This window comes from Mobula birostris, chromosome 6, assembly GCF_030028105.1.
Source record: "Mobula birostris isolate sMobBir1 chromosome 6, sMobBir1.hap1, whole genome shotgun sequence".
In the NCBI taxonomy this organism is placed as follows: Eukaryota; Metazoa; Chordata; class Chondrichthyes; order Myliobatiformes; family Myliobatidae; genus Mobula; species Mobula birostris.
In genome coordinates, this window is record NC_092375.1 from 115,031,921 (window position 1) to 115,056,751 (window position 24,831).

General features: G+C 46.6%; 1 protein-coding gene across 2 annotated transcripts in view; it reads right to left on the bottom strand.

The window, feature by feature from the left end:
* map3k2 (mitogen-activated protein kinase kinase kinase 2) overlaps positions 1–12,156 on the bottom strand; it is a 78,604-nt gene extending 66,448 nt beyond the window's left edge. The window contains exon 1 of one of the 2 annotated variants that reach the window (XM_072261079.1): positions 11,978–12,156. The gene's annotated coding sequence lies outside the window, so the exon portion shown is untranslated. Of the gene's footprint in view, positions 1–7,097; positions 7,138–11,977 lie in introns of those variants that run through there. The other variant, XM_072261080.1, reaches the window with a different exon arrangement.
* Positions 12,157–24,831: the final 12,675 nt, after the last annotated feature.

Below are 24,831 nucleotides of genomic sequence, written 5' to 3' on the forward strand. Positions count from 1 at the left end.
GTCGCTGTATGATATTGCTTTACAGTATGGATGAGGCTGGGTCTGAGTGTACAACACTAGGATACAGTACTGTTGGGGATGGTTTTGTCAGGCTCTTACACCAAGGTATAGTACCAGTGTGAATGGGTCAGTCACAGTATAGCATTCAGGTATAGGATGGGTCTGTCACTGTATATCTCTGGAGTTCATTGCCACAGATAGCTGTGGAGGCAAAGTCAATGTGTATATTTAAAGCAGAGGTTAATGTGTTCTTGGTTAGTCAGATTATCAAAGGTTACGGGGAGAAGCAGGAGAAATAGGGTTGAGAAGGATAGTAAATGAACCATGCTGGAATGGCAGAGCAGACTTGATGGACTAAATAGTCAAATTCTGCTCTTGTGTCCTCTGATCTTATTGTTTTACGTATATCACCATGGTACAGTCAGGTGGGGATGGGTCTGTTCCTGTATACAGGTGTCCCCCGCTTTTCAAACATTCGCTTTACGAAACCTCACTGTTACAAAAGACCTACATTAGTACCCTGTTTTTGCTTTCAGAAGGTGTTTTCACTGTTACAAAGAAAGGCAGCGCGCGAAAAAAAAACAGCGTGTTAAAAGGCAGCACGCGCTCCAAGCAGCCGCTCTTCCCCGGATTCGGAACAGCATTGCTTAAACATGTTGCATTGTGCAGCCATTAGCAAGATGAGTTCTAAGGTGTCGGAAAAGCCCAAAAGAGCTCGTAAGGGTGTTACACTTAGTGTAAAACTAGACATAATTAAGAGTTTTGATTGTGGTGAATGAAGTAAAGACAAAGTGAGTTTGGCTTGTGGAAGCTGACGAAGATGATGTTGAAGAGGTTCTGGCATTCCATGACCAAGAACTGATAGATGAAGAGCTGATGCAATTGGAAGAGGAAAAGATAACAATCGAAACCGAATGCAGTAGCGAAAGTGAAGCAACTGCGTGAGATTTTCGCTGCAATGATAAAGTATGACTTTAATTTTGAAAGGGTACGTAGGTTTAGGGAATATTTGCAGGATGGTTTGAGTGCTTACAATGAACTGTATGATAGAAAAATTCACGAGGCTCAGCAGTCAAGCAAGCCTTCCACATCAGCCACAACAAACGACGAACCTTGACCTTCGACATCTAGTCGGGCAGTCATAGGAGAAGATGAGCTGCCTGCCCTGATCGACAATGAGATGACACCCCCGTGTCCCCAACCCCCGGACAATGAGATGACACCCCCGTGTCCCCAACCCCCGGGCCCAGGACAGATACTGTACCGATTCGCGGAGAATGCTGCGGTAGCCAGGAGGCACACAGCACATCTTTAAGAAAAAAGCCGAAATAAACAAGCTAATTAATTAGGTGCCGCCTAGCACGTAATTGTTGGCCCAGATCAGAGGCGATGCAATCGGCAATGATCTGAGCCGACAATTACGTGTCGGGCGACACCTAATTAATTAGCTTGTTTATTTCAGGTTTTTTTCTTAAAGATGTGCTGTGTGCCTCTCGGCTACTGCTGCATTCTTCACGGCAATGTATCGGGTCGGCAGCCCGGAGGGTGGGGGCCACTGCACCACCCAACCTGCGACGACTCAGTCTAACACACCATCATCAGTGTGCTCGGCGCTGTCCCAATTCCGGTAAGTGATACTACACTGTACGTACATTATTTTTACTTTATATTGGCTGTGTATTTTTATGTGTTATTTGGTAGATTTGGCAGCTTCATAGTTTAAAGGTTACTGGAGAGCGCTTGCGTGAGATTTTCGCTAAGGAGATCTGTGCAGGCAATCGTTGTAGAGAAGTATTTCTACTTTATATAGGCTGTGTATTTATCAAATCATTCCTGCTTTTACTATATGTTACTGTTATTTTAGGTTTTATGTGTTATTTGGCATGATTTGGTAGGTTATTTTTGGGTCTGCGAACGCTCACAAAATTTTCCCATATAAATAAATGGTAATTGCTTCTTTGCTCTACGACATTCCGGCTTACGAACCATTTCATAGGAATGCTCTACCTTCGGATGGCGGGGGAAACCTGTAACACTGGGATACAGTACTGGTGGAGATGGATCTGTCATTGTAGAATACCAGAGTATAGTACTGGTGAGAATGGGTCTGTTACTGTATAAAACTGGGGTACAGTACTGGTAGAGATGGGTCTGTCACTCTATAATACCGGGGTACAGTACTGAAAGAGACTGGTCTGTCACTGTATAACACTGGGATAGAGTATCCAACTGCCATAGTTGGATGCACCAGCAAGGGAGATGGGGCTGAGTACAGGGCTATGGTAGGAAACTTTGTCACATGGTGTGAGCAGAATTATCTGCAGCTTAATGTGAAAAAGACTAAGGAGCTGGTGGTAGACCTAAGGAGAGCTAAGGTACCGGTGACCCCTGTTTCCATCCAGGAGGTCAGTGTGGACATGGTGGAGGATTACAAATACCTGGGGATACGAAATGACAATAAACTGGACTGGTCAAAGAACACTGAGACTGTCTACAAGAGGGGTCAGAGCCATCTCTATTTCCTGAGGAGACTGAGGCTCTTTAACATCTGTTGGACGATGCTGAGGATGTTCTATGAGTCTGTGGTGGCCAGTGCTATCATGTTTGCTGTTGTGTGCTGGGGCAGCAGGCTGAGGGTAGCAGACACCAACAGAATCAACAAACTCATTTGTAAGGCCAGCACGTATGCGCATGCACACGTCACATATTCGCACTTCATGCATGCGCACACAGGTGCCCACGCAAGGCTTCATGGTCATGGTAGTCTTTCTTGGGGTAAACACAAATGTCCCATCAACACACACAAAAAATGCTGGTGAACGCAGCAGGCCAGGCAGCATCTATAGGAAGAGGTACAGTCGACATTTCGGGCCAGGACCCTTTGTCAGGATTTGACTGCTACTTTTGTCCCCAATTTGTGAGTGAGAAAGTTGGCAACCCTAACTGTAAAAGACATGTTGAGGTGAGTTTAACCCTACTTGAACATCCCTCCCCTCATCACCCCCCCGGTTGGCCGGTCCACAAGAATATCGTCAATATTAAACTGGTCCGTGGTGCAAAAAAGGTTGGGAACCCCTTATGCAGTGACAGACTCATCACAGCCGGTACTATACCCCGGTGTCATACAGTGACAGACTCATCACAGCCGGTACTAGACCCCGGTGTTATACAGTGACAGACCCGTCACAGCCGGTACTATACCCCGGTGTTATACAGTGACAGACTCATCACAGCCGGCACTAGACCCCGGTGTCATAAAGTGACAGACTCATCACAGCCGGTACTAGACCCCGGTGTCATACAGTGACAGACTCATCACAGCCGGTACTAGACCCCGGTGTTATACAGTGACAGACCCATCACAGCCGGTACTAGACCCCGGTGTCATAAAGTGACAGACTCATCAGAGCCGTTACTAGACCCCGGTGTCATACAGTGACAGACTCATCACAGCCGGTACTAGACCCCAGTGTCATACAGTGACAGACTCATCACAGCCGGTACTAGACCCCGGTGTCATACAGTGACAGACTCATCACAGCCGGTACTAGACCCCGGTGTTATACAGTGACAGACCCGTCACAGCCGGTACTATACCCCGGTGTTATACAGTGACAGACTCATCACAGCCGGTACTAGACCCCGGTGTCATAAAGTGACAGACTCATCACAGCCGGTACTAGACCCCGGTGTCATACAGTGACAGACTCATCACAGCCGGTACTAGACCCCGGTGTTATACAGTGACAGACCCATCACAGCCGGTACTAGACCCCGGTGTCATAAGGTGACAGACTCATCAGAGCCGGTACTAGACCCCGGTGTCATACAGTGACAGACTCATCACAGCCGGTACTAGACCCCAGTGTCATACAGTGACAGACTCATCACAGCCGGTACTAGACCCCGGTGTCATACAGTGACAGACTCATCACAGCCGGTACTAGACCCCGGTGTCATACAGTGACAGACCCATCACAGCCGGTACTAGACCCCGGTGTCATACAGTGACAGACTCATCACAGCCGGTACTAGACCCCGGTGTCATACAGTGACAGACTCATCAGAGCCGGTACTAGACCCGTGTTATACAGTGACAGACCAGTCACAGCCGATACTACACTCACATGTCATACAGTGACAGAACTATCACAGCCGTTACTACACCCCGGCGTCACACAATGACAGGCCCGTCACAGCCGGTACTACAGCCCTCTGTCACAATGTGACAGATCTGTCACAGCCAGTAGTACAGCCCAGTGTCACACAGTGACAGACCCATCACAGCCGGTACTAAACCCCAGTGTTACAGTGACACACTCATCACAGACAGTACTATACCCCGGTATTATACAGTGATACACCCCCGTCACAGCCAGTAATACATCCTGGTGTTATACAGTGACAGGCACGTCACAGCCAGTACTACAACCCAGTGTGACACTGAAAGACCCGTCACAGATGGTGCTGCACAGTTGACATACCCATCACATCTGGTACTACACCCAGATGTCACACACTGAAAGACCAGTCATAGCCGGTACTAGACCCCGGTGTCATACAGTGAGAGACCCATCACAGCCAGTATTACACACCGGTGTCACACTATGACAGACCCATCACTGGTACTACACCCCAGTGTTATACAGTGGCAGACACGTCACAGCCGGTACTACACCCCAGTGTCACACAGTGACAGACAGTCACAGCTGGTTCTACACCCCAGTGTTACAGTGACAGACCTATCACAGACGGTACTATACCCCGGTGTCATAGTGATAGACCCATCACAGACAGTACTAAACCCCAGTGTTACAGTGACAGTCCCATCACAGACAGTACTATACCCCGGTATTATACAGTGACAGACCCCCATCACAGCCGGTACTACACCCTGGTGTCACACAGTGACAGGCATGTCGCAGCCAGTACTAAACCCTAGTGTTACAGTGACAGACCCATCACAGCTGGTACTACACCCTGGTGTCACACAGTGATGGCCTCATCACAGCCGGTACTACACCCCAGTATCACACTGTGATGACCCCATCACAGCCGGTACAACACTCCAATGTTATACAGACAGCTACACAGTGTTGGACAGACCCGTCACAGCCGGTACTACACTCTGGTATTATACAGTGACAGACTCATCATAGCCAGTACAACATACCAGTGTCACACAGTGACAGTCTCATCTCCAATAGTATAGTACTCAGGTGTAAAACAGTGACAGACACGTCACCACCAGTACGGTACTGCAGAATTACACAGTAAAAGACCTGTTCCAACCAGCCCTGTACCCTGGTGTTACACATCAACAGAAATGCTCCTATCTGTACCATACACAAACATTGTACTGTGACAGTTTGACCCCAATGGTGCTGTAGTCCAGTGTAATACTTAACAGACCCTTCCTACAGGGACTTTATGCTGATGATTTACAGTGACAAGAGACGTCTGCACCAGTATCACGCCACGGTGTCATACAGTGACAGTCATGTCTCCACCAGTACTGCACTACAGAGCTACACAGTGACAGTCCTATCCCACTAGTACCGTACACCAGTGCTATACAGTATATTTCTTCAGTATTATGCAATAGCAAACCTATCCCAAATGGTACTGTATCCATGTGGAATACAGTGACAGCCTGTCCACGCTTATACTGTACCCTGCTGTTATAAATGACATCCCCACCAGCATTGTACCCTGGTTATATACAGTGACAGACCCATCGCCACCAGTACTGTACCCCGGTATTATACAGTGACAGACACATCCCCACCAGTATTGTACCCCGGTGTTACACAGTGACAGACATATCCCCACCAGTACTGTACCCCGGTATTATACAGTGACAGACCCATCCCCACCGGTACTGTACCCCGGTATTATACAGTGACAGACCCATCCCCACCGGTACTGTACCCCGGTATTATACAGTGACATATCCCCCAGTACTGTACACTGGTGACAGACCCATCCCCAGTGGTATTGTACCAGTGTTATACAGTGACAGACACATCCCCACCAGTACTGTACACCAGTGACAGACCCATCCCCAGTGGTACTGTACCCCGGTATTTTACCGTGACAGTCCCATCCCCACCAGTACTGTACACCAGTGACAGACCCATCCCCAGTGGTATTGTACCCTGGTGTTATACAGTGACAGACACATCCCCACCAGTACTGTACACCAGTGACAGACCCATCCCCAGTGGTACTGTACCCCGGTATTTTACCGTGACAGTCCCATCCCCACCAGTACTGTACACCAGTGACAGACCCATCCCCAGTGATATTGTACCCCAGTGTTATACAGTGACAGTCCCATCCCCACCAGTACTGTACACCAGTGACAGACCCATCCCCAGTGGTACTGTACCCCGGTATTTTACCGTGACAGTCCCATCCCCACCAGTACTGTACACCAGTGACAGACCCATCCCCAGTGGTACTGTACCCCGGTATTTTACCGTGACAGTCCCATCCCCACCAGTACTGTACACCAGTGACAGACCCATCCCCAGTGGTATTGTACCAGTGTTATACAGTGACAGACACATCCCCACCAGTACTGTACACCAGTGACAGACCCATCCCCAGTGGTATTGTACCAGTGTTATACAGTGACAGACACATCCCCACCAGTACTGTACACCAGTGACAGACCCATCCCCAGTGGTATTGTACCAGTGTTATACAGTGACAGACACATCCCCACCAGTACTGTACACCAGTGACAGACCCATCCCCAGTGGTATTGTACCAGTGTTATACAGTGACAGACACATCCCCACCAGTACTGTACACCAGTGACAGACCCATCCCCAGTGATATTGTACCCCAGTGTTATACAGTGACAGTCCCATCCCCACCAGTACTGTACACCAGTGACAGACCCATCCCCAGTGATATTGTACCCCAGTGTTATACAGTGACAGACCCATCCCCACTGGTATTGTACCCCAGTGTTATACAGTGACAGACCCATCCCCACCAGTACTGTAACCCAGTATTACAGGTGTCCCCCGCTTTTCAAACGTTCGCTTTACAAAACCTCGCTGTTACGAAAGACGTACATTAGTTACCTGTTTTCGCTAACAGAAGGTATTTTCACTGTTATGAAAAAGCAGCGCGCACCCCAAGCAGCCGCTCCTCCCCTGGAACTGCATTCTTGCTGGCATTGCTTAAACACGTGCCTGTGACCAGCCGTTTGCAAGATGAGTTGTAAGGTATTGGAAAAGCCTAAAAGAGTTCGTCAGGGTGTTACACTTAGCGTAAAACTAGACATAATTAAGTGTTTCGATCGTGGTGAACAGAGTAAGGACAAAGTGAGTTTGGCTTGTGGAACTTGACGAAGATGATGTTGACGAGGTTTTGGCATCCCATGACTGAGAACTGATAGATGAAGAGCTGATGCAATTGGAAGAGGAAAGGATAACACTTGAAACCAAATGCAGTAGCGCACGAACCAAAAGTGAAGTCGTCCAGGAACTGAGTGTGAAGCAACTGGGTGAGATTTTCGCTGCAATGATTGCGGAAAAGTACGACTTTAATTTTGAAATGGTACATAGGTTTAGGGTATATTTGCAAGATGGTTTGAGTGCTTACAAAGAACTGTATTACAGAAAAATGTGCGAGGCTAAGCAGTCAAGCATACTATCGTTTTTCAAGCCTTCCACATCAGCCACAGCAGATGACAAACCTCGACCTTCAACATCGAGGCAGGTTGACATAGAAGAAGATGACCTGCCTGCCCTGATGGAAACAGATGACAATGAGATGACACCGCAGTGTCCCACCACCCCAACCCCTGGGCCACAGACCGATACATTGCCGCGGAGAGTGCAGCGGTAGCCGGGACGCACCCAGCAGATCTTTGGAAAAAAACTGAAATAAACAAGCTAATTAATTAGGTGCTGCCTGGCACGTAAATGTCGGCCCAGATCAGAGGCGATGCACTACAGACACATCCACACTGGTACTGTACCTCGACGTTATACACCACAGACCCATCCACACTGGTACTGTACCCCGATGTTACACACTGACAGACCCCTCCGCACTGGTATTGTACCCCGATGTTATACACTGACAGACCTGTCCACACTGGTATTAGAAACATAGAAAAATAGAATACATACAGCACAATACAGGCCCTTCGGCCCACAAAGCTGTGCCAAACATGTCCCTACCTTAGAACTACCTAGGCTTTACCCATAGCCCTCTATTTTTCTGAACTCCATGTAGCCATCCAGGAGTCTCTTGAAAGACCCTATCGTTTCCACCTCCACCACTGCCACTGGCAGCCCATTCCACGCACTCACTACTCCCTGCGTAAAGAACTTACCCCTGACACCTCCTCTGTACCTACTTCCAAGCACCTTAAAACTATGCCCTCTCATGCTAGCCAATTCAGCCCTGGGAAAAAGACTATCTGACTATCCACACGATCAATGTCTCTCATTATCTTATACACCTCTATCAGGTCACCTCTCATGCTCCGTCGCTCCAAGGAGAAAAGGCCGAGTTCACTCAACCTATTCTCATAAGGCATGCTCCCCAATCCAGGCAACATCCTTGTAAATCTCCTCTGACCCCTTTCTATGGTTTCCATGTCCTTCTTTTCTTATAGTGAGGCTACCAGAATTGAGCACAGTACTCCAAGTAGGGTCTGACCAGGGTCGTATATAGTTGCAACATTACCTCTTTGCTCTTAAACTCAATCCCACGATTGATGAAGGCCAATGCACCGTATGCCTTCTTAACCACAGAGTCAACCTGCGCAGCAGCTTTGGGTGTCCTATGGACTCGGACCCCAAGTATTGTACCACGACGTTACACACTGACAGATCCATCCACACTGGTACTGTACCCCGATGTTATACACTGACAGACCCGTCCACACTGGTACTGTACCCCAATGTTATACACTGACAGACCCGTCCACACTGGTACTGTACCCCGATGTTATACACTGACAGACCCATCCACACTGGTACTGTACCCCGATGTTATACACTGACAGATCCATCCACACTGGTACTGTACCCCGATGTTATACACTAACAGATACATCCACACTGGTACTGTACCCCGATGTTATACACTGACAGACCCGTCCACACTGGTACTGTGCCCCGATGTTATACACTGACAGACCCGTCCAAACAGGTACTGTACCACGACGTTACACACTGACAGATACATCCACACTGGTACTGTGCCCCGATGTTATACACTGACAGACCCGTTCACACTGGTACTGTACCCCGATGTTATACACTAACAGATACATCCACACTGGTACTGTGCCCCGATGTTATACACTGACAGACCCGTCCACACTGGTACTGTACCCCGATGTTATACACTGACAGACCCGTCCAAACAGGTACTGTACCCCGATGTTATACACTGACAGACCCATCCACACTGGTACTGTACCCCGATGTTATACACTGACAGACCCATCCACACTGGTACTGTGCCCCGATGTTATACACTGACAGACCCGTTCACACTGGTACTGTACCCCGATGTTATACACTGACAGACCCATCCACACTGGTACTGTACCCCGATGTTATACACTGACAGACCCGTCCACACTGGTACTGTACCCCAATGTTATACACTGACAGACCCGTCCACACTGGTACTGTGCCCCGATGTTATACACTGACAGACTCATCCAAACAGGTACTGTGCCCCGATGTTATACACTGACAGACTCATCCAAACAGGTACTGTACCCCGATGTTATACACTGACAGACCCATCCACACTGGTACTGTACCCCAATGTTATACACTGACAGACCCGTCCACACTGGTACTGTGCCCCGATGTTATACACTGACAGATACATCCACACTGGTACTGTGCCCCGATGTTATACACTGACAGACCCGTTCACACTGGTACTGTACCCCGATGTTATACACTGACAGACCCGTCCACACTGGTACTGTACCCCGATGTTATACACTGACAGACCCGTCCACACTGGTACTGTACCCCGATGTTATACACTAACAGATACATCCACACTGGTACTGTGCCCCGATGTTATACACTGACAGACCCGTCCACACTGGTACTGTACCCCGATGTTATACACTGACAAACTCGTTCACACTGGTACTGTACCCCGATGTTATACACTGACAGACCCCTCTGCACAGGTACTGTACCCTGATGGTATACACTGACAAACTCGTTCACACTGGTACTGTACCCCAATGTTATACACTGACAGACTCATCCAAACAGGTACTGTACCCCGATGTTATACACTGACAGACCCCTCTGCACAGGTACTGTACCCCGATGGTATACACTGACAAACTCGTCATCACTGGTACTGTACCCCGGTGTTATACACTGACAGACCCGTTCACACTGGTACTGTACCCCGATGTTACACACTGACAGACCCGTCCACACTGGTACTGTGCCCCGATGTTATACACTGACAGGCTCATCCAAACAGGTACTGTACCCCGATGTTATACACTGACAGGCCCCTCCGCACAGGTACTGTACCCCGATGTTATACACTGACAGATCTGGCCACACTGGTACTTTGTCCAGTGTAATACAGTGTCAGACCCTTCCCTCGGTACTGTATCCCTATGTTGTACAATAACAGACCGGACCTGTACCCTAGTGTTAACCAGTGACTGACCCACAATCACCGCTGCTGAACACCGATGAAAAACAGTAACAAACCTGTTTACCACTGATACTCTGTCCTAGGGGTTCACAGTGACAAATCTATTCACAACTGCTACCGTACCCCATTGCTTTATAGATCAGACCAGTCCCCACAGTTACTTTTCCCTGGTTGTATATGGTGACAGACAAGCTCACATTGGTACTGGACTACAGTGTTGTACAGTGACAAACCTTTACGTACCAGTACTATACCCCAGTGTAATGCTATGACAGTCCTGTCCCCATAAGTACCATGCTCTGGTTCAGTGACAGATCCATCCCCACTGGTACCTTACTCCAGTGTTATACACTGACAGGCCCATCCACACTGGTATTGTATAATGGTACTATTCACTGACAGATTCATCCCTACCAGAACTGTGTTCCCGAGTTACACAGTGACAGACGAGCCCACAGGTACTACACCCCAGTGTTACACAGAGACAAATCAGTCCCCAGTGTTATTCAGTGACAAACCAGTTCCACCAGTACTGTACTCCAATGACATACAGTGAGAGACCCATCCCCACTGGTACTGTACCCTGGTGTTATACAGTGACAGGCCAGTCCATACCAGTACTATAACCTGGTGTTATACAGTGACATTTTGCCCCCCGAGTACTGTACCCCGGTGTTATACAGCGACAGGTTCGTCCCCACCAGTACTGTATCCTGGTGTTATACGGAGACAGACCTGTCCCCACCAGTACCGTATCCTGATGTTATATAGTGACAGACCATTCCCTCCTGGAACTGTACTCGTGTTACGCAGTGACAGACCCTTTCCCATCAGTACCGTATCCTGGTTTTATATAGCGTCAGACCAGTCCCTACCAGTAATCTATCTGGTGTTATACAGCGACAGACCCGTTCCCAGCGGTACTGTAGGATGGTGTATACGGTGACATACCCGTTCTCACCGGTACACTGTACCCATGTGTTATACAGTGACAGATCCACCCCTACCGGTATTATACAGTGACGGACCAATTCCCAAGGGTACTGTACCCCAGTATTGTACAGTAACAGACCTGATCCCACTGGTTACACACCGAAATACCCGTTCCTGCCAGTACTGTACCTCGGTGTTATACAGTGACAAGACCCGTCCTCACCAGTACTGTACCCTGCTGTTAAACAGAGAAAGACCCGCACCCTCCAGCACTACAGCCCAGGGTTCCCCACCGACCAAGCCTCAAGCCCCGACCCCGCGCGGCTTCGCTCCCCGACCTCCCTCCACTCTCACTCACTCGGCTTCCGCTCATCCAGCGCCACCACTGCAGGCTCCGGTGCCGATTGAGCTGGCGGTCGGGCCGCACCGTCGCCCTTCCCCCGGGTTGCGGCCTCTCCCCCCCCGGGGCTGGGCCGGGGCCTCGGCCTCGCCGCTCGCTTCTCGGCCGAAATTTTTGCCGAGACCGCGACGGGAGCAGGAATCGTGGAGAGTGCGCCTGCGCCGATGCCGGCCGCGCCTGCGCCTGCGCCCTGGTCGCGCGCATGACCCGCTGCGCGTGCGCAGTGGGCGTCACGGGTACCGGGTCGCGCCTTGGCTCGGAGTGTGAGCCGGTGATTGGCGTCCGAGTGGCTGTGGTGTGGTTGAACTGGTGTTCGCGCTAACCGGGTGAGGGTGCAAGGTTTGGTGTGAACGGTCGACTTGCAAGGAGCTGGGAGTGTGAGCGTGGTGAATGAGACAAGCTCCAAATCTTGGGCCTCTGTGCAACTGGATCCGGTCTGTGCGGATCTCACTGACCGGCGAACCTCAAGAACAGTGTTTAGCCTCCTGTTCTGCCCTCTCTGCAACCACGGCTGTGTGGCTCGGCACGGCTCAAATACTGTCAACAAACGCCGACTGCACAACTAAAACCGGTGTCAGGTGGCGATGAGGAGGCGCACAGGAGCAAGGTCGATCAGCTGGTTGAGTGGTATCGCAACAACCACCGTCAGTAAGAACAAGGGATTGATTGTGGACTTCAGGAAGGGGAAGTTGAGGGGACGCACATCAGTCCTCCTTGTGGGGATCAAAGAGTGAGCAGTTTCAAGTTCCTGGGTGTCAACATCTTTGAAGATCCAACATATTGATCTAATTACAAATAAGGCACAACAGCTGTTATGTTTCATGAGGCGTTTGAGGAGATTTGGTGTGTCACCAATGAGAATCACATAATTCTATAGATGTTCCATGGGGAGCATTCCAACTGGTTGCAACACCATCTGATATGGAAGGGCCACTGCACAGCATTGGAAAAGGCTGCAGAAAGTTGTAAACTCAGCCAGCACCACAGTGGGCACTAGCCTTCCCACTATTCAGCATACCTTCAAAAGGCGATGCCTCAAAAAGACACATCCATCATTAAGGACTCGCATCATCCAGGAAATACTCTCTTCTCATTGCTACTATCAAGGAGAAGGTACAGGAGCCTAAAGACACACAATTAGTGTTTTAGGAACAGATTCACCCCCCCACCATCAAATTTCTCAATAGACAACCCGAGAACACGACCTCAATAATTTTTTCTTCTCTTTTTGCTTTATTTATAGAATTTAAGCCTATACTGCTGCCACAAAACAACAAATTTCACGGTATTTGCTAGTGATATTAAACCTGATTGTAAACAAAGTCGGTGTGCAAGGGTGTGGGAGTGTGAGCTGGTTATGTGTGCAAAGAGCTGGGAGTGGAACGATTTCAGTGTCCTGGAGCTGGGGTGTTTGAGGCAGATGAACGTGCAGGAGGCTGTTGTGTGATTGAAGTCAGTGTGCAAGGAGCTGGGGGTGTGAGCCTAGTTACTGTGCATGGTTTACGTGTATGAACCGTGTCAGTGTTCAAAGGGATGGGGGTGTAACTGGGTCCAGTGTAAGGAGCAGCAGATGCAAGTAGAATGAGCAGGCAAGGGACTGGGAGTGTGAGCTGGGTGAGTGTGCAAGAGTGATGTTGATGTGCAAGGGTGTCCAAAACTGGTGAGCAACAGGATGCCAAAATGTTGCTGGTGTACACAAGTGTGATGGCATGCAATGGGGGGAGATTGCAACTGTTTCAGACTGGGCCACACTGTGGCTAGTGTGCAAAGGGATGAGATTGTGAGTGGGAATTCAATTTTTTGTTCTTGACACACATTACAAATAAACAAGACTACCATGGTGTTTATTTAGTGCATTAAACAATGACCAAGGAACTGATTGTGGACTTAAGGGAAGAAGAATTTGAGGGAACGCACATCAGTCCTTATCGAGGGGTCCGCGGTGGAAAGGGTGAGCAGATTCAAGTTTCTGGGTGTCAACATCTCAGTGGATCTATCTTGGGTCCAACATACTGAGGCGATCAAGGAAAAGACACACCAGTGGCTCTGATTCATTAGAAACCATGAGATTTAGGAGCAGATTGAGGCCATTCAGCCCATTGAGTCTGCCTTGCCATTCCACCATGGCTGATTTATTATCCCTTTCAACCCCATTCTCCTGTCTTCTCCCTGTAACCTTTGACATCCTTAATAATCAATCTCTTCTTTAAGTATACCCAATCACTTGGCCTTCACTGCTGTCTGTGGCAATGAATTCTACAGATTCATCACCCTCTGGCTAAAGAAATTCCTTCTCATCTCTGTTCTAAATGGACGTCCTTCTATTCTGAGGCTGTGCCCTCTGGTCCTGGATTCTCCCACTATAGGATACAGTCTCTACACATCCACTCTATCTAGGCCTTTCAATATGTGATAGGTTTTAATGACATCCCCTCTCATTCTACTCAACTACAGGGAGTACAGGTCCAGACCCATCAAACACTCTCTGATAAAATTTTATAGTTGTATTGTGGAGAGTATTCTGACTGGTTGCATCGCAGCCTGGTATAGAGGCTATTAATTCTCAGGATCACAAGAGGCTGCAGAGGTTGTTGACGGCTCCATCACAGGCACTAGTCTCCCCACCATCAAGTCATCTTCAAGACAAGGTGAATAAAGAAGGCAGCATCCAATATTAAGGACCCTCACCATCTGGGACGTGCCCCTCTTCTCATTACTACCATGAGGGAGGTGGTACAGGGGCTTCAAGACACACACTCAGTGTTTTAGGAACAGCTTCGTCCCCTTTGCCGTCAGATTTCTGAACAGTCCATGAACACTACCTCACTGTTCCTCTTTTGCAATATTTATTTCAACTCACTGTACTGCTGCAAAACAACAAATTTCACAACATATGGTATGTCAGCGATAATAAACCTGATTATGATTTCTGGCTGGTGGTGGTTTATTATCCTGTGTGAGGTAACTGCTGCGACACTTGATGATCTGATTGTCAAACCTGTTCCTTCAACTGGCTCACTACATAGTGACCAAATACAAACAATCTCTCACAGTGCTTAATGTATTGGAGAGGAACACTGCAAAAGCCTCCACAGTCCAGTCTGTAAGAAATATTGTGCCTTAAGAGTGACTGAATGATCAAAGGGGTGTGGTTCACAGCATGGTGAAGGTTTGTGAAAGGTGTGTCCTAAATGATTGAAAGCCCCAGCGGCAGAAACATTGAAGTTACTTTGTTTACATGATTAAAAACAAATACTATGTACAACAGGTGAAGCAGTAACAGACAGGAGAACCACGTTAACCAAAGAAACCAGGAAAGTTTACTTTCTCTCACCACAGATAAAATGCTGGAGGAACTCAGCAGGACGGTCTGCATCTATGGAGAGGAATAAATAGTTGATGTTTCAGGCCAAGACTTCATCAGCGTCTGAAACGTCAACTCTTTACTACTTCCCATTGTTCTTCCTGACCTGCTGAGATCCTCCAGTATTTTGAGTGTGTTACTCTGGATTTCCAGCATCTGCAGATTCTCTTGTGTTTTTGTTTTCTCTCTCCAGAGATGCCGTCAGACAAACAAAGAGGTATTTCCTGTTTTTCCTCCTTTATATCCAGTATGTCTTTTAGAGTCTTGGGGAAGTGGGGAAGAGACTCCCACATTACAGTACTGCCTCACTCTATCAGGGCCTGCTTGCTTCTCGTCGTCTTCATTCATTCATTTCACTTATTTATCATTTGCATCAACAGCCGTCATACCCAAGGATGTGCTGGGGACACCTGGCAAGTGTTGCCAACATAGCATGCCTGCAATATCCAGCAGAACAATAACAGCAAAATAAGCCCTTTTGCGGATGATACAAAGATAGATGGGTGATCAGGTAGTGGTGAGAAAGCAGAGAGTATGCAGAAGGATTTAGACAGATTTGGAGCATTGGCAAAGTGGAAGATGGAATACCATAAGATCTAGGTGCAGAGTTGGCCCATGAAGTCTGCTCCGCCATTTCATCATGGCTGATCCACTATTCCTCTCAGCCCCAATCTCCTGCCTTTTCCCTGTATCCATTCATGCCTTGACCAATCAAGAATCTGTCAAACTCTATCTTAAATACTTGTGAAGACTTGGCCTCCACAACTTCCTGTGGCAATGAATTCCACAGATTTACCACTCTCTGGCTGAAGAAATTCCTCCTCATCTCTGTTCTAAATGGACTCCCTCCATTTTGAGATTGCGTCTTCTGGTCCTAGACTTTCCCACCATAGGAAACATCCTCTCCACCTCCACTCTATCAAGTCCTTAAACTATTCAATAGTTCATAATTAGATCACATTTCATTCTTCTGTATTCTAGTGAATACAGGCCCGGAGCCATCAAACACTCTTCACATGATAAGCCTTTCAATCCTGGAATCAATTTTCATGAATTTCCTTTGAACCCCCTGCAGTGTCAACACATCCTTTCTAAGATAACGGACCCAAAACTGCTCACAATACTCCCAAGTGAGACCTCGCCTGTGCTTTATAAAGCCTCAGCATTACATCCTTGCTTTTATATTCTAATCTGCTTGAAATGATCTACCTTTTTATTTCTTCTACCAAAGTGCATGACCATACACTTCCTGATGGTGTATTCCATATGCCATTACTTTGCCCATTCTCCTAATCCTTCTAAGTCCTTCTGTAGCCTCTCTACTAACTCAAAACTACCTGCCCCTCCACCTTTCTTCATCTCATCTGCAAACTTTACCAAAAAGTGAAATATTCCATCGTCCAAGTCATTGACATATAACATAAAAAGAAGTGGTCCCAACACAAAACCCTGTGGAACACCACTAGTCACTGGCAGTCAATCAGAAAACATTACTATGTCCGGATATGGCCCAAGTGCGGAGCAAGAGACACTGAAGTGGGTCGATAGTTCACAGACTTTAATGCGAAAAGAGTTAGAGGGAAAAGAAAACAATAAAATGCTAAGCCAAACAGGGTTGTTAACTAAAATGATTAAATGGAAAATGAAGCCAATACTGTGGTGAAAAGGATTAACTAAATATAAAATGAATACTGCTAGTCTTCAGAGTCAGTTGACTCGACAGTCCAATTTCTCAAGCGAGGCCGAATGCAAGCAGCAGCAAAACGTTGCTGTGTTTTGCTCAAGTATCAACAAGCATTACGACTTGATGAATGGAGTTAAATATCATCACAATGAAATAATAGTTAGCTGACACATGCATATTCATGGAGTGCAATTGCCATATCTGCTGCACTGCCAAATTTAAGTATGTGACAGAAAAGGTTCCTACTAATCTCTGTCTCTGCCTCCTGCCAACCAGCCACTGCTTTGTCCATGCTGGAATCCTTCCTGGGCACTTACCTTGTTAAGCAGCCTCGTGTGGCACTATGTCAAAGGACTTATAAAAATTCAAGAACACAACATCAACCAATTCTCCTTTATCTATCCTTCTTGTTATTTCTTCAAATAATTCCAACAGATTTGTCTGGCAAGATTTTCCTTTGAGGAAACTATGTTGACAATGGCCTATTTTATCATGTGCCTCCAAGTACCCTGAAGCCACACCCTTAACTAACAATTCCAACATTTTCCAATCCACTGCCGTCAGAATAACTGACCTATAATTCTGTTCTGCCTCTCTCCCTTCTTGAAGAGTGGAGTGACATTTGCAATTTTCCAGTCTTCCAGAACCATTTCAGAATCTAGTGATTCTTGAAAGATCATTACTAATGCCTCCGTGATCTCTTCAGCCACCTCTTTCAGAACCCTGGGGTGTACACCACCTGGTCCAGGTGATTATCTACCTGCAGACCTTTCAATTTCCCAAGAACCTTCTGCCTAGTAATGGCAACTTCACACACTTCTGACCCCTGACACTCTGGAACTTCCATCATAGTGCTAGTGTCTTCCACAGTGAAGACTTATTCAGCTCATCCATCATTCCCTTGTCCGCCATTACTACCTCTCCAACATCTTTTTTACAGTATCCACTCTCACTTTCTTTTACACTTTGTGTCTGAAGAAACTTTTGGTGTCCTCTTTAATATTATTGACGAACTTACTTTCATATCCTATTTTTTCACTCTATTATTTGCCTTCTGTTGATAATTAAAAGCTTCCCAATCCTCTAACATACCACTAATTTTGATCTATTATATAACCTCTCTTTGGCTTTTATGTTGGCTTTGACTATCTTTTTGGGATATATATATCCTGTGCCTTCTGAATTGCTTTCAGAAATTTCAGCCATAACTTCTTTGCCATCATCCCTGCCAGTGTTCTTTTCCAGTTTATTTTGGCCCGCACCTCTCTGTTGCATCCATAATTCCCTTTACTCCACTGTAATATTGATATATCTGACTTTAGCTTCTCCTTCTCAAATTTCAGGGTGAATTTGAACATAATATGACCACTTTTTTCCAAGGGTTCTTTTACCTTTAGCTCTCTAATCATTTCTGGTTCATAGCACAACACCCAGTCTGGAATAGCTGGACCACAATCTACCCCTCTTGGGGTCCAGCGCCAACCTGATTTTCCCAATCTACCCACGTATTGAAATACCCCATGACTATTGTAACATTGCCATTTTGGCTTGCATTTTCTATCATTTTAATTCATAGACCACATCCTTACTACTGTTTGGGGGTCAGTATACAACTCCCATCAGGGTCTTTTTACCCTTGCAGTTCCTTAACTCTACCCACAATGATTCAACACCTTCCAAGCCCATGTTACATCTATCTAATGATTTGATTTCAGTTTTTCCAACAGAGCCACCCCACCCCCTCTGCCTGCCTCTCCTTTTGATACAGTGTGTATCATTGGACATTAAGGTCCCAGCTATAATCTTCTTTGAGCTATGATTCAGTGACACCTGTATAGTAGGGAAGCGTATGGTCATGCACTTCGGTAGAAAGAATAAAGACATTGACTATTTTCTATATGGAGAGAAAATTCAAAAATCAGAAGTTCTAAGGGACTTGAGAGTCTTCGTGCAGGATTCCCGCAGTGGTCTCCAACCACTGGGCCGCAAAGCATGTGCTACCGGGCTGCAAGGAAACGATATGATTTGGCTATATGAAACGATATGAGTCAGCTGCACCTTTCCTCATTCCCTGTCACGCACCGTTGAACTTGACCCCCCCCCCCATCCCGTCGGCCAGTCGGCAAGAATATTGTCAATACTAAACTAGTCCGCGGTGCGAAAAAGGTTGGGGACCCCTGCCTTAAAGGATAGCTTTCAGGTTGAGTTTATGGTAAGGAAGGCAAATGCAATATCAGCATTCATTTCAAGAGGACTAGAATATACAAGCAAGGGTGCAATGTTGAGGCTTTATAAGGCACTGGTCAGACCAAACTTGAAGTATTGTGATCAGGTTTGGGTCCAGAGGTTCACAAGAATTATGCCAGGAATGAAAGGGTTGATGTATGAGGAGCGTTTGATAGTTCTGGGCCTGTACTCGCCAGAGTTTAGAAGACTAAGGGGAATTTTATTGAAACCTATCAAATATGAAAGGCCTAGATAGAGTGGACATGGAAAGAATATTTGCAATTCTGGGAGAGTCTAAGACCAGAGGACACAGACTCAAAATAGAAGACATCCCTTTAGAATAGAAATGAGGAGGAATTGCTTTTAGCCAGAGAGTGGTGCATCTATGGGATTCAGTGCCACAGACGGCTGTGGAGGCCAAGTCATTGGGTGTATTTAAGGTAGAGATCGATTGGTAAGGAGGTTAAGGATTAAGGGGAGAATGGAGTAAAAGAGCCACAATTGAACGGTGGAGCAGACTAGATGGGCCAAATGGTCTATTTTTGCTCCTATGTCTTATGGTCTTATTCGTATGTGCATGTCTAATGGGAAATGTGCAAATGTTACAAACACAGATACTGGATGAACTCAGCATCTTTGGAAAGTTTAATTGTCACTTGCACATGTACTGACACGTGCAGTGAAAAGTTTGTCTTGCATGTTCCTATCAATCAATTCATTACACAGTACATTGAGGTGGAACAAGAGGAAACTGTAACAGAATGCAGAATACAGTACAAGCTTCCCAAAAGAGTGCAGTGCCAGTAAACAATAAGGTGCAAGATTATGATCACAAAGTAGATTGTGAGCCCAAGAGACCATCTTATTTTATGAGGGAAAACAATTGAATAGTCCTATAAGAGAGGGGTAGAAGCTGTCCTCGAGCCTGCTTTCAGGCATTTGTATCTCTTACCTGATGGGAGAGGGAAGAAGAGAGAATAGCCAGGTGGGTAGGGCCCTCAATTATGCTGGCTGCTTTATCGAGGCAGTGGGAGGTGTAGACAGAGTCCATGTGCTGAGTTTTGCCACAGTTCCCCGCAGTCTTTTGTGGTCACAGGCAGAGCAGTTCCCATACTAAGCCATGAAGCAGGTGCAATGAAAACCTCACTTGCAGCAGCATCACAGGCTTATAGCATCAGTTACACAACTGTAAGAAGAAAAAACACAAACATATACACTTTGTACAAGTAATTGTACACACTTTGTAAAAGAACACAATAAGATCAAAGTAAGTGTATTGTAGTGCAAAGTGGTCATGGTGTTGTGATACCAAGTAGTGATTAGAAAGTTAAGTTGAATTAATGGATTTACACATGTAAGTGCTAAAATCAAGAAGGCAGAAGTCAGAAGAAGAATTGGGTGGGGTGAGTGTAGAAGCTGGCTTGTGATAGATGGAAGAGGTAGAGGACTGAAGGAGGACGAATCTGATAGGATTATGACAGGAGTAAAGGGAAGGAGGTGGAAACTGGAGGGAGGTAATGTCCCATGAGGTTGGAAGAGGAGAAAGAAAGGGGTGAGAAGATATTTCCAACATTGCAGAATCTGCTGTACCTTCCAAGAATAAGTGACATGCTTCCTGTAATGAGGCATCCAGCACTGTACCTTACTAATAGGGACAGGTCTATCGTGTAACAGATGGGTGGAGTACTGATGAAGAAGATTAGCTTTATTTGTCACATGCTCATTGAAATGTACAATGAAATGTATCTTTCAAATCTACGACCAACACAGTCTAAGGCTTTATATAGTACTGATGAGTAATGTGAGAAGTTTTAGGCCCTTTGTCTTAGAAAAGATGTGCTGACATGGGAGCGGGTTCAAAGGAGATTCACGAAAATGATTCCAGGGTTGAAAGGCTTGCTATATGAGGAGCGTTTTGATGGCTCTGGGCCTCCACTGACTGGAAGGGAATTCAGAAGAATGAGGGGTGACCTAATTGAAACCTATTGAACGTTGAAAAGCCTTGATAGAGCGGATGTGGAGAGAATGTTTCTTATGGTGGGGGAGTCTAAGACCAGAGGACACTACCCAGAATACAGGATTGTCCTTTTAGAATGGAGATAAGGAGAAATTTTCTATAGCCAGAGGGTGGTGAATCTGTGAAATTCATTGCCCTCGGGCAGCTGTGGAGGCCAAGTCACTGGGTATATTCAAGCCATGAAGGGATACGGGAAGAAGGCAGGAAATTGGGGCTGAGAGGAAAATTGAATCAGCCACGATGAAATGGTGGAGCAGACTCGATGGGCCAAATGGCCTAATCCTGCTCCTATATACTATGCTAACATAGCATACCCACAACTTACTAACCCTAACCTCTATGTCTTTGGAATATGGGAGGGAACTGAAGTACCCGGAGGAAACCTACACAGTTACTGAGAGAGCGTACAAATTCCTTATCTGCATTGGTGGGTACTGAACCTGATCGCTGGCACTGTGAAGCATTACACTAACTGACAAGCTACCGAGCAGTCCACTCCGTTGGGGTGGATGGGTGGGCTGAGGGGGATTCTTCCACAACTGTCAGTGCAGATCACAGATTCACAGCCTGTGATTACTGGTGACCAAAACTGATGATTAGGTAGGCAGAGGACAATTATAACAAGAGCTGGTTGTCCACAACATGAGCCACAGTTTTCCTGCACCTTTTGTCAGCATGTGGCACTGAATAATCCCAAGATCTGTGGAATCTGTACTTCTTTCTGCCTCAGTAAAGCAGCAAACATAATCAAAGATCCCAGCTCCTCTGGACAATCTCTCTTCTCCCATCCCCCCACCCCCCCCCACCCCCCCATCGAACAAAGATACAGAAACCTGAAATCACATACTACCAGGCTCAAGGACAGCTTCAATCCCGTTGCTATAAGACTATAGAACAGTTTCTAATATGATACAATGGATCTTGGATCTCACAATCTACTCAATATGGCCTTGCACCTTATCATCTATCTGCACTGCATTTTCTCTGTAACTGGAACACTTTATTCTGCATTCTGTTATGTTTTCCCTTGTACTACCTCAATATACTGAGGCAATGAAATGGTCCGTGCAGATGGCATGCAAAACTAAGTTTTTCACTGTACCTCGGTAAATGTGACAATAATAAACCAATTTACTAATGTATAAGTGGCGTAGAAATTGTTTTTTTTTACTGTGGCAGCTCAATACATTACAAGATAAGGACAAACACAAGTTAACACAAATGTAATGAATCTAAATTGTACATAACTTACACAGAATTTGAATCATACAGCAAAGAAACAGGCCCTTCAGCCCATAATGCTGTGCCTAACCAATTAAGTTAATCAAATGGCCAACTAAACAAACCCTTGGCCTACACAATGTCCATATCAATTTTCCTCACTCATGTGTCTATCTAAATGACTCATTCTGGCAGGCCAATCAGTGGAGGGAGCAACGCACAGCAAGGAGATTTCTTGCAGGTTGGCAGTGCTCATTTAAAAGCAGAGTTTCATGGGAATTTGGTGTCAATCTGTAGCCCAAATCAGTGGCGGGGGCAGTACAGAGAGGAGTGAATAAAAGTACAGAAGGCGAGGCCATTGTTGGGAGTGGGCCAGAGGTGAGAGTGGGAGTGTCAGGCTTTGGCTCAAAGGAGGCTTCGGCTTGGAAGCAGCTCTGGCTCTGAGTAGGTTGTCCGGGTAAGTTTCTGTTAAGTTTCCCTTTTTTCTTACTGTGTTAGGGAGTACTTGGGTGTATTTTAAATAGACTTTGTGTGTTCTTCATGCCGGATGTGGGAGCCCCGGGAGATCCAGAGTCTCCAGGGAACTACATCTGCGTGAAGTGATCTAACTGCAGCTCCTTGAAGACCGTGTTAGGGATGTGGAGCAGCAGGACCCTCGGCTTCTACGGAAGAGTGAAGAGATCATCAATCGGAGTAAAAGGGATGTAGTAACCCCCAAGCTGCAGGAGGTGGGTAGTTGGGTGACTGTCAGGAGAAGGAATGGGACGGTGGGTAGGTGGTTAGCGCAGAGCACCCCTGTGGCCATTCCCCTCAATAATAAGTGTACCATTTTGGATATTGTTGTGGGAGATGAGCTTCTGGGGAATGCTGGGGAGAACAGGTTACGGGCACTGAGCATGGGTCTGTGGTGCAAAAGGGAAAGAGAGAGAAGGGAAGAGCAGTAGTGACAGGGGACTCAATAGTCAGAGGAACAGACAGGAGATTATGTGGAGATGAACGGGACACCTGGATGGTATGTTGCTTTCCAGGTGCCAGGGTCAGGGATATCTCGGATCACATCCACGGCATTTTGGAGGGGGAGGGAGAGCAGCCAGATGTCTTGGTATATATTTATACCAATGACAGAGGAAGGAAAAGCAAAGGGGTTCTGAAGAGAGAGAACTAGGCAGAAAGCTGAGAAGCAGGACCTCCAGAGTAGTAATTTATGGATTGCGACCTGTGCCATGTGCCAGGGAGGGTAGAAACAGGATGATTTGGCAGATAAATGTGTGGCTGAGAAGCTGGTGCAGCAGGCAAGGCTCCAGGTTCTTGGATCATTGGGATCTCTTCTGGACGAAGTATGACCTGTACAAAAGGGACTGGTTGCACCTGAACCTGAGAGGGGATCAATATCCTCGTGGGCAGGTTTGTTAGAGCTATTAGGAAGGGTTTAAACTAATTTGGGAGGGGGATAGGAACTGAAGTGAAGGACTCAGGATGGGGCAGGTTGTAAAAAAGCAAAGTTAGCATGCAATTAGACTGTCGGGAAGGGCAAAATTGCAACCAGCAGGGTGAGTATCACTGCATTAGGGATGCAGAATCAAAAAGGGTAGCAAATACAGTACTCAAAGTGTTACATATCAATGCACGGAGTATAAGAAATAAGGTGGATGATCTTGTTGCACTTTTACAGATTGTCAGGTATGATGTGACCATCGTTGAATCGTAGCTGAAGGATGGTTGTAGATGGGAGCTGAATGTCCAAGGTTACACATTGTATCGGAGGGATAGGAAGATGGGCAGAGGGAATGGTGTGGCTGAGCTGGTAAAGAATGGCATCAAATCATTAGAAAGATGTGACATAGGGTCAGAAGATGTTGAATCCTTGTGGGTTGAGTTAAGAAACTGCAAGGGCAGTTATACACGGGCCTCCGGACAGTAGCTGGGATATGGACTACAGATTACAACGGGCAGTAGAAAAGGCATGTCAAAAGGGCAACGTAATGAACCAGAGGTGAATAGGGAGTATAAGGTAAAGGAACCCTTAGAAGACAGTGATCACAATATGATTGAGTTCAACTTGAAATTTGATCAGGAGAAAGCAAACTCTGCTGTAGCAGTATTTCAGTGGAGTAAAAGAAATTGAAGTGGTATGAAAGAGGAGTTGGCCAAAGTAAGTAGGAAGAAGATGCTGGCAGGAATGACAGCAGAACAGCAACGGCTTGAGTTTTTGGGTAAAATTAGGAAGATGCAGGCTAGATGTATTTCAAAATCAAAAAAACTCAAATGGCAAAATAGTACAACCGTGGCTGACAAAGAAA